The 11,575-nt window shown below is 30.1% G+C and overlaps 1 long non-coding RNA gene across 1 annotated transcript; it reads right to left on the bottom strand.

Moving 5' to 3' along the window:
• Positions 1 to 2,341: 2,341 nt before the first annotated feature.
• LOC109341383 lies at positions 2,342 to 3,405 on the bottom strand. The gene is made up of 2 exons (XR_002106948.1): positions 3,275 to 3,405; positions 2,342 to 2,581 (listed from the first exon to the last, which is right to left on the bottom strand). It is a non-coding gene; the product is annotated as an uncharacterized LOC109341383 (long non-coding RNA).
• Positions 3,406 to 11,575: the final 8,170 nt, after the last annotated feature.

Here is an 11,575-nt window from a genome sequence, read left to right as displayed (position 1 = left end):
GTATCTACACTTATTATTATTTCATGACACATATGCCTTTAGCCACCAAATTAATTACTGAAGATCATTTTATATTTTGGCTAATTACATAATGGTCATAACACAATTATAGAATTATATTTGTGACCCATAAATTGTCAAAAATTCCAACACAACTTACAAAGTTGGAGTAGCAATTTTAAATGTATCTTGAAAGTGTGATAATGATTAATCCTCCATTATTTCTTTATAATGAAATCTTCCTCCCCTTCACTATATAAAGGGAACTTATGAGAAGGGGATACACAAGCAAGTGAGAAAGAGCAACATATAGAGAAAGTAAGAGTTTTGCATCCACCTTAGTGTGAGACTTGTATTACTAGTGAGTATGGCTGACAATGAATCGAACCAACTCGATATTTGTTCGAAACTTGACTCGTTATTTAGCTCAATAAACTTGGTTCATGAACCAAATGAGTCAAATTTGAGCTGGAAATTGAGCTCGTTAATTAAACGAGTCGAACTTGAGTTGGATATAGTTCGACTCGTTTGGTTCATGAGCTCACTCGATATATACATATATATATATATATATACATAAATATAAATATATATATATATATATAACCTTTTGCATTATTTTTTAAAAACAAATTAATTATTTGAGTTGTCCAAGTGAACTAACTCGAACTAAACCGAACAGTTCGCGTACTTTAATCGAGTCGAACTCAAGCTAAAAAAATAAATCGTATCGAACTCAAGTCGTGTTACGAGATGAACCAAACTTTATCGCGCTAAACCTAGTTGAGCTTTGGTTTGACTTGGTTTATCTCGTTTTCAGCCCTACTAGTGAGATACTAGAGAGAGTTTGTATTTCAATCCTTTTTGGTTGAGATTGAGTATTATCCTTTTAGTGAGAGATAGTCAAATATCGTTATCCCACTTTCTAAATTTGAGATATTTTCTAGAATAGGTCATGTGATTGTTTCCCTTTAGAAAGTGTTGTCGTATGTATAACATATAACAAGCTCTTTCTATAGAGTAATGTTATATGTGATTCATACAACAACGTTACCTATATGGAGTATTGTTGTATGTATCACATATAATAGCGCTCTATAGAGGGGCACTGTTATAATTACAACATACAATAGCATTCCATGTAGTCAGCGTGGTTATATGTATAATATATATAACAACGATTCCTAGAGGAGGCACTATTGTATGTATCACATGCTTCGTGAAAAAAAAAAATTATTATCACGTTGAATTATTTTATAACATTGTGGATATGCAATTTAAGGAAATTCATCATCGTTTTCCCAAGACAAATACTCAGTAACTTCTTTGTATTAGGGATGGCAATGGGCACGGGCGGATGCGGGTAGTGCTTTCCCGTGCCCAAACCCGCGATATTTGCATGTACCCGTGTGGCTAACGAGTATTTGCAGGTACCCAACGGGTTTTTAATTTTAATTATAAATTTATATAATTTATAATAATCAATATGTAAAAATAATTGTTATATGAATAATATGATATTTATAGGTTAAATTTATGATCATAGTCAAATATGTGTAATTTATTGTGAAATAATAATAAAGTATATGATATATAATCTTAAAATAATAATAAATATATATAAAAATTAACTAAAAATTAAATATATAAATTTGCGGGTACCCACGGGGAGGATATCACAAAACCCGCTCCCACCCATAAGATATTATTGCGGGTACCCATTACGGGTATTTCCACGGGTACCCACGGATCAGGTTTTTTGCCATCCCAACTTTGTATGTCTTTTTGAGTTTTGTCGATTTCATCTGTAGTTTTGGTATGACAAAACTAATTGAATTTGCAAATTTTATGTGCATGATTTTTTTCAACTTATTTGGTGATATTTTATAATCAATTTGAGACTTACAACATTGATTTGCATAACAATGTCGAATTTGTTTTTTTGAAGGGAATAATTTTTCAGATTAGTTGGTTGAAAGTAGAAGACATATTATTTACTCATTAGTTTATCTTCTTTTTAAGTTACCAATACAACTGCAAAAATAGTTTTTTTAACTATGAAAATTGTGAAAATTAGTTTATCTTCTAGTGATTTATATATACCGATTAGTGTTCAACAACATTGCTAATGAATTGATATAGAGATTCATTCAATGATTTCAAAATATGAAATTATATAGAGATTAATTATGAAATTTGTAAATTATTTGATTAAATATACTTAAATTTTGTAATTTTGACTTTAACATTTTTATCTTTTTATAATTGATGATATTTATTATTTTAACTTTTAATAGGATGCACACATTCTCTTTGTGGGTCATAGATTTGTCGCTGACAATAATTTCAGAATTTGGAAGCTATTTATTTTATTCAACTTATTTTCTTTGCCCATTCTACATTCAGGAACAAGCCATTGACTACAACAGTAGTCTGTATTTTGTATGCACTTCTGACTGACTACAAATGCAATAACAATAGTTATTAACACATTCTTGAGCACATTCTCTACCGCACAAACACTATCCCACACTCTGGCATGACCTTACAACGAATGCATCGACTATTAGTGTCATCATATCTCCAAATTTTGAAATATTATTAAAAAAAGGGAAATAAATGTGTGTTTTAAATTGTGGTTATGGGGACAATTGTAGTCGTAATTGTAGTTATTGCAATTGCGATCATTGCGATATGAATTGCAATTATAGTGGTGTGAATTATATTTTGGGTAAAATAATATTTTTGATATGGATGCGATTTGATAGAGCCCAATGTGGTTGCTTAACGGCCCAGTGTGACTCAAATGCGGTTTGACGTGGTTGTATTAGGGTCATATCATTTTGATTTATTGTCACATCACAATTGCAGTGTGATGTAGTTACGGCGGTCATCATAACTGCAATATTATGGTCACATCACATAATGTGGTCTGCAATTTAAAACAATGGTGAAGACAATACTTCGGACAAAAATAAATCAAGCTAATTATGCTATTATAGTCCTCAAGCATCAGACTAGGAGTTTTAAATTTTGATCTTCTAGTAGAGCTCAACATTAGGATTGAATTTAGAGTTTTCACTTTTTAATGTATTATGTATAAAACAAATGGGAATCAAACTTAGGGTTTTGGATAGTTCTATCATAAAAAATTTAAAAGCATGCACTTTAAAAGTTAGACATGTATTTTAAGTACTGTGACTACTACTGTCCTTTGAACTAAATATGATGGTGAATTGTAACCACACACACAATAAAAGGAAAAAAGGAATACCAGATGTAACGAGAAGCAGGAACACAAACAGATGTAACTGATGTGAAGCTTTCACCATCTTTTCCCAATGATTTTCTTTACGAAAGGTTTTCCTAAATGAGGTTTCCACACGGGTATTATTTGTCTTTGATTGGGATAGGAATATCAAATTTATATAAGAAAAATAATATTAGTTTTTTATATATAAAAAAACACTATTTATTTAATGTTTATATTATAAAGTTCCAAAAAATGGATTTGGCTTGACTCAGATTTTGTATCGGATGTTGTATTCAGATTATAAATTTGCTTCACATTAAATCTTGGTTATGTTTCTCAAACAATATAGAATCTCATTCTTACACTTTTATATAATGATGTATTCACTCGATATATGGATTGACATTTTTTGTAAACTGTAATTGGGTTGACACCCTTTGTATTCATTTATAATATTTTTGCTTATAAAAAAATATAACATTCCAAAAATAATAATAATAATATTCTTCTTTACTTCATTCATTTATCTTTATATTACTATGTTTTAATATTTAATAAAATTTTAAATATTAAAACATAGTAATTCTTATACTTTTATAAATGATGTATTGATCTTTGTGTATATATTGGTTATAATTAGGTTTGCACCCTTCTGTCAATTTATAATATCTTTGCTTATACAAAATATAATATTCCAAAAAATAATGTAATAATATACTACTTATTATTACTCCATTCATTTATCTTTATATTACTCTGTTTTAATATTTAATAAAATTCTTCATCAGTCAACATAATATAATGGAAGGAAATGCTAACAACATATAGGAGATGATTATCAAAGGAATTAAGAAGATAAAAAATGAGATATTAAGTAAATTTAAAGAGTTTAGGCAACTTTAAGACCATTATAACAGTAAAACATTAACAAGAGAATAAAATATATATAACAGAGATAACTATCTTTTAATAATGTAGATTCAACAATGCATGTGTGTAGGATGTTATTAAATGATAGGTGAAGTTCAAGGGAACAACATTCAGCAGCGCTCAATGAAATATATGTTGTTGTATCTAAATAATCAATAACACTGTTTATAATGAACATTGTTTGTTTTATGACGTATAGATTTAGCAACGCTGAGTGAAGTGAGTATTATTAATCCTCTCATAATCAATTGCTCTTTTTGTAAGAAGAGATGTTGAGTCACATGTTTTATATATTGGAGATTAATATAAAAGTCAAAAAAAAAAATGTGAATATTGAAATAAATATTCAGATATAATTATTGAAATGAAAGTAAAAAATTATATATGAATATTGTTTATATAGTCTACTATTTAAACTACAAAAGATTCTTGGTTGTTTATGTCGCATATTCTGTCTATTATTATTCTATTTAAAATATTCTAACAATGTTGCAATTAAAATATTATAACAATAATTTAATTAAAATAGTCTATTAATATTATTTTTTAAATTAATTAAATAAAATTAATATACCAGTCTTATGTAAGAACAAATATATTAATGTTTGGATATTCAAAAAAATGTCAAATGTCAACATTCGAAAGTGTTCATTTAAGTGAGTATTATTGATTGTCAAGATTCAACAACTCATGTTGTAATGAGTGTTATTGAAACTACAGATTAAACCATGTTTATTAATTAATGTATCAAAAAGCAGTGTTTGTTATAATGAACATTGTTGATGTTATTGAATATTTGAACATAAAACCTCACAAATGTTCTCTCTCACACTCTTAGCTCATCCATTCTCACTCAAATAAGGAAAATTCCCCATGACACTAAACTTCCACGATGTTGAACTTCAACATTATGACTATCCACGACATTCAACAATTGAGCTCTCACGCTGAACTTCAACATTATAGCTGTACACAATATTCAACAACTGATGTTTGTGTGTTCAACAAAATGTAAGTTTTTTTCTTTTTCCTTTTGGTTTTCCCCTTTGCATATATCTCTTTGCTACTCTCAACTTTTGGAAGTGCTTTGAATGACTAATGGTGTGTTTGCTTTGGTCCTTTTCTGTCACAGAAAATGATTATAAAAATATATTTTTATTTTTATTTCACATTTTCGAAAATATTAGCTTCATTTGCAGAAATTTTAAAAATGAAAAAATGTCATTTCCAATATTTTCAATAATGAGGAAATGACATTTTATTGAAAATTTTAAAACTTTTGTTACTCCAATCAATTTAATATATTTTGATTTTTAACTTTTCCATTTTATTCCAAATCTTTTGATATTTTTGAAACCCAATGTTTCTTCATTTCTTTTTTAATCTAATTTTAATGTGCACTAAATGTGACTATTTAGTCAAGTTTTATCAAATTTTTATATCATTTAATAATTTCTTAAATTATGACTATAACCTTAAATATCAAAATATACGGAATGAGGGTTGTATATTTTTCAATTATACTATCCACTAATCAACAAAACCTCATAATCAATCGATGAGTGTGTCCCTCATCCATACCACCACACACCATAATAGATTTTATTTCTTTATCTCTCAACATAACAATTTTTCTTTACCTCACATATGGTATTGGTAAAATAATTCGACGATGGACATGATAATATATGATTTTGGGATGAAAACTGACGCCCCTTGAAGTTATTGTAACCTTAATTAAACAATAGAACATTTTATATGTTAGTATTTTATTATATCTTTAAGTTTTTAGAGATCGTCTACAACTGCATAATGTTCGTTATGACTTTCTCCACATCTTTGTGGTAGGTAATCACCAACTCCAACAATTAAAGTTATTCAATGTATTGATAACATATAATTTGTTGAAACCATTGACTTGACTATTTTAGTAATTAAAATTTAGAAAATTTAATTAATTGCAAGGTATCCTAGATTATAAAGTTTAGAATGAATGATTTTACAAATGAAAATGCTAATAACAAACATGATTTGAGGAAATGAAAAAATGAAAATGAAAATTATTTTTTGAAAAGAAAATAGGAAATAGAAATAAAAAACATTTCTTGAAACCAAATACACCGTAATAAGTATTTATGACTTGTTCAAAATGTGAAAATAACTAGTGTTTGACATGGATGAAGAGTAGAATAAAAAGTGTAAAAATCAGGCTATGTTGTTATAGGGTTCCAATTCCAAAGTATGACATACAATATATGAAACGAAGCATGTATCTTAAATTTATTTTTTGTAGATAAAATAATGGAATCTCATAGTGGTGATGATACCACCCTCAGTAGTCAAAAAAATAAGTACACATATGATGACCGCTATGAAGAAAGTGATTCATGCAAGAAGTAAGAACCTTAAGTTAATAGTAGAATGGAATTTAAAAGGTTAACTATGTAACAAGAAGAATGACAATACTTTTCTGAGCTATATTAGACTGATGGTTAGAAAAATGATGTCAATATTATTTAGCAAATGGAATGATAAAATATTATATATTGTGAATGATATTATTTGCGATAATATAACAATAAGTAGCATTAACCTATAGCTTATTTCTTTATGTATGTGTCTACTAGAATTTTATGTTTATCATTTCCAATTGACTTTGATGTTGGTGACGATCACAAGGATTACATACTTAAAACTAATGGCAAGAGTCATAAACAATTTAGAATCGATGCTAGAAAGTATGTCAGGGAGATTGAAGAAAATATAAACCTTAAACCTCTAACAAAATATGCAAATATCATTGATGAGGCTGATTAGAGTGCTTTTGTCACTAAACACATAGAATGAGTCTTTCTTGATAAAAGCGCTATTTGTTTTAGTATAATTTATCCTTATTTTTTATGTATGAAAACCACAAAAGAGCATCAAAATCGTTGTATCTATATAGATCATCATGAGTGGGGTATCGAGGAGTTTAGGAAAAGCGTAACTATAGTTATTTAAACTTTATCTTACAATATTAAAAATCACAAATTATTTTTTTAAATTAATTGTTAATTTATTTTATGTTACAGTTGTATCTAAATGAGACGCCTTCGACTGTTTCATCGATAGATATGGATATTATATGAGTGGATGTCCATAAGAACAAGGAGGATATGATTGACAATACAAATGTTCAAGAAGTGACAAGTCGTTTAAGTGCATATCATTTAAAACTAGTTACTTTATGATATTAGAGGTTTATCAATGTGGTTAACAATCTTATTTTTTTTTGATATCAAATTGCCCTAAAATAAAAGTTGGAATTGATATATTAGGTTATCCATCGAAACGCTTGATTTGTATTAGTAAAGTGCATAACTTACGACATTATAGTAATTGATGATGCATTACTGCCAATACCTATTGATGATACAATTACAGTAGGGGTGATGTAGATACTTATGTGGCTTGGAAAATACACCTTGTTGTAGATTCTAAAGTATGTCAATATGATTTTGAATAATACATTTACTACTCATGATTATTATATAGATTGATCGACAACTAACATTAAGCTGACATTTTTAGGTACATGAATAGTCTAGACTGATGGAAAATTGTCTCAAGAAAAAATGGGTTATTGACGTCTCCTCTAAGAGAAAAGGGCAATCAATAGTTCATGTATAGAAAAAAATTCAAAGCGAAATCTAAACAAATCAAACCTAGAAGTGAGTCAATTGTGAGCTCAAATTAGGAACACAATAGGATCTGAGGTCCATGTACATGTACACTCTCATAACATCAAATTTGGTAATATTCTTAATATGCATGTATAAGACATGGGAGATGATGTTATGCTCCTTATCACTATTCCTCATGATATCTTAAGATCAAATATGGCACACTCTCGAGTGAACTCAAAATCACCTATTCTGCAATCAATAAATATTCTTTTTATCAGAACTTCAAAATCGACGATATATGCACATAACTACTGAAGCCGACCTCCTAAATTTTTTATTTACATCAATGGCAGTTTTTCCAGTTTTTGCAGATAAAAGAAGCTGCAAAAGTAAGATAGTGATAAAAAGGATGAGTCAAATTGAAGATACATGAATTACCAAGCAGGAATTAAAGATGTATATGGCTTCTTACCTAGCCTCTAAGCTTGCAATTAGTCCAGGTGGTGCCCAGGACAGTGGGCCTGACATTGAAAAATCATGTGTTGGTTTCTCTTTAAAGCTACACATGTGAAGAAATCAGAAACCAAAAAGATATACACAAGAGAACTCAACCATATAGTGAGATACATAGATCAAAGAAAAAAAACACATATACAAGAAGCAATCAGAGAGCAAAAACACAAAAAGCAGGTTGAAAATAGAGAGAGTTCACATATCATACCTACTCATATCGCCATAACCAGAGAGCATACACACAGTTATCAAAAGAGAGCATACTGATCACGCATAGCACAACAATTAGAGAGTAACATAGAGGCATAAACATAAGAGTAATACATACAACATCACAGTTTGTACAAGAGTGCAATTCTACAACATATCACATATGCATACAGATCGCTGCACACAAAGAGAGTCGAAATCTATGATCATGGAATGACCTAAGGCTGACTGGGAAACATATCACATGTACATACAAAAAGGATTGGTTGTTGATCAGGAACGCAAGGAAATAAGGTAGTTACAGCAAGGTTATATAATCAGGTAACAAGCATACCCCCTTTATTTGATTGCTAATCTATGTTTGGAATTTATATGCTCAATTATAAATGTTCCCCCTGGTTACGTAAAGATACATGCATTCATTCTTTATTCGATTGCCAATCTTTTGCTTCAAATCCATACTTATATTAAATACATCAGATATGCTTGGTCATCCAGAAACACATTCATGTACATTCGACTGAAATAAAAACAAGCAATGCATATTTGGGATTGTTTCCAAACGAATTTTAATCCAAATCTACTTTCACATACATAACACCAATCATTTCACAGAAACACATATACATATACTGGATTAGAATGTAAGTAAACCTTAGAAGTTTGGAGAACATGATTGAAATCTGTTTTTCTTACATGTCATCACCGATTAACACATGCCGCTACCACTAAGACCGAGAAAGGAAAGTGAAATTTTTTAGAGAGGATAACCCACAACTCTTCAAGCCACCGTGAATAGAGGATCCCCGTCATCACGAATCACCATAGTCGAAAAAACTTGGTGGCTTTGAGGCTTCAGCCTCGCTGGGTCTCCTCGGCCAGCTCGGTTTAGCCATAAACCACTCCCTCTGTCAGTGCCGCTGAGATGAGAAGAACGAAGAAGAGGAGAGGAAAAAGGTGGTTCTCTTCGGCCTATGTTGATCCCGTCATGAACCTATGTCAGTTTGAACCGTCATTACCGCTGCGAGCAAGAGGAGAAGGTGAAGATATGTGTGGAGCAATGTGATAAGCACAAAGCTAACTATTCTTTTACTAAAGAATATCGTGTGCTTGTCACTTAACGTGACATACGCTTATTTTTGGAGGAGCTCCTCTTGGTGAGGGGCTTCAGTAAAAAAACTGGGGAGATATGGTTTGTTCCCTGCATCTTGAAGGAGAAGAGGATTAGGGATTTAAGATCCCTTTTCGGGTTTAAAATTTAAACAACCCGTAAGCCCCTCATTCAGTCTATGTTATTTTTTATTTCACTTTCATTTTTATTATATTATCACCTTATCATCTTAATCTTTTATAGCATATCCTATGTTACCATATAATTAATAATACCACTAATGATGGCCTACTTGAAAAATTGTTATTTGAAGATTTTATCTTCATAAATATTGGTTCATTTCGTATGTGAATTTATTTCATAAAAATTAAGTAACAATATAGATTCTATAATAATAATATAATCAAGGGATTGACTCTTTAATCAAAAAGTAAATTCTCAACTATTTTAAAATTTTTTTTTTAGATTTGATGGGGTGTATGCCTGCTTCATCTATCTCATAAACAATTAAATTTTAATTATTTCAAAATTTATTTAGTCATTAATAGGAGAATATGGACTCTAGATAGTGTAAGTAAGAGGGATTAGGGATTAGGAAATGAAAAGACAAAATGTTTAATTTGGGACCAAGGTTTTAAAGAAGTTATATATATATGTTAGAATTTTCTATGTATAATCCTTTAAACTGAGTGCGAAAAACCTAATGATCAAGGCTTTGTTCCTATAGCACAATGTTTATGCCCATACATAAACCCGAATGGAACAATCCTGATCTAGACCGAAGAAACCCCAATTGATTTCATGGTGAAGAAGAAAAGCATACTTTGATTAGCCATTTGGAATTTCGAAGGTATGTGGGTATGATGATCTTCCAGATGTTAGAGCCAGATGGTTTTCCTTCTGCTTCTCTTGAGGGGAATGAGAAAGCCAATGAGAGCTTATGTGTTCTGATCAAGATACCCTTATGGAATTGTGATGGTGTTTTATATCCTTTTGGATAACTCCTCACAATTCACCTTATTCTCATCAGCCTACTCAACCAAACCTATTGCTCTACAAATGGGATAACCCATAAAAGTAACCGAAGCGGTTACTGCTTAAGTTGCAATAATTTTAATTCAGTCCCGTCATCAAATCAGAAATTGCCTGAAGGTATCTACACTTATAATATTTCATGACACATATGCCCTTAGCCGCCAAATTAATTATTGAAGACCATTTTTATATTTGGCTAATTAAATAATGGGCATAACACAATTATAGAATTATATTTGTGACCCATAAATTGTCAGAAATTCTAACAATCTCCCAGTGGTCACATATATTATTCACCATACGTGTTATCCTTATTGCGCGCTTAAATATTGCCATTATGACTCAAGCATACCCGAATTATCTCGTTCATTAGTCCTGTCTCCATATCGAATCACAGTGAATTTCACCATATCAATCATGACTAATTCAACAACGATCACCAACATTGACACAACTAAATGACAGATTCAACATGAAATGTGTAATATGAAAATCACATGAATATGATCTGTACATGTCAATTTTCAACTGGTCCTACTTAACTTTAGTGAGATCCTTAATAATAACATAAAACCTTATTGTACAAAGTATAAAGACAGAATATTAAACTGAATGATTAATCAACTGAAGTATGAATACAAAGTATCCATACTTAATAGTGAAATTATATAGAACATAATAAAGGTGTACACATTCTAACTCCCACTAAACCAAAAAATCCTCACATTGCAGAACACCCATGTGAGCAGTATGCTCATGAAAGACCTTGGGTGTGATAGCTTTTGTATGAAAAGTTGTCCACTTTGTACTTTCTCCTTAACAACTAGGAACTTAATGTCGATGTGTTTCGACTTT

This window comes from Lupinus angustifolius, unplaced genomic scaffold (assembly GCF_001865875.1).
Source record: "Lupinus angustifolius cultivar Tanjil unplaced genomic scaffold, LupAngTanjil_v1.0 Scaffold_451, whole genome shotgun sequence".
In the NCBI taxonomy this organism is placed as follows: Eukaryota; Viridiplantae; Streptophyta; class Magnoliopsida; order Fabales; family Fabaceae; genus Lupinus; species Lupinus angustifolius.
The sequence above is the reverse complement of the archived record's forward strand: the minus strand, read 5'-3'. Positions and strand labels throughout refer to the sequence as shown.